Raw genomic sequence first — 305 nt, forward strand, 5'->3', positions numbered from 1 at the left:
GGTTTTAAGACTCAACTTTCAAATTTAGGGATGAAAAATTTAGTAACGGCAAAACAAGTTCTTCTGTTTGGAGACAAATGAAGTTTTCCCTCCGTTCTTTAATAGTCCCTTATGGACAATTTTTACGGGAATTAATAAACATAAATAAGTATTAAAAGTACATTGGTAGATAAATTTACATTGGGTATGCAAAAAATAGAGAAATAAAGTAATAGAAAAACAAAATTTATATGGGAAATTGAAATTTGCACAAATACTGTAGCAAATTACAGAGAATTTTGGTGAAAAATTAATATTAATGGTAC

Source organism: Chenopodium album, chromosome 2 (assembly GCF_948465745.1).
Source record: "Chenopodium album chromosome 2, dcCheAlbu1.1, whole genome shotgun sequence".
Lineage (NCBI taxonomy): Eukaryota > Viridiplantae > Streptophyta > Magnoliopsida > Caryophyllales > Amaranthaceae > Chenopodium > Chenopodium album.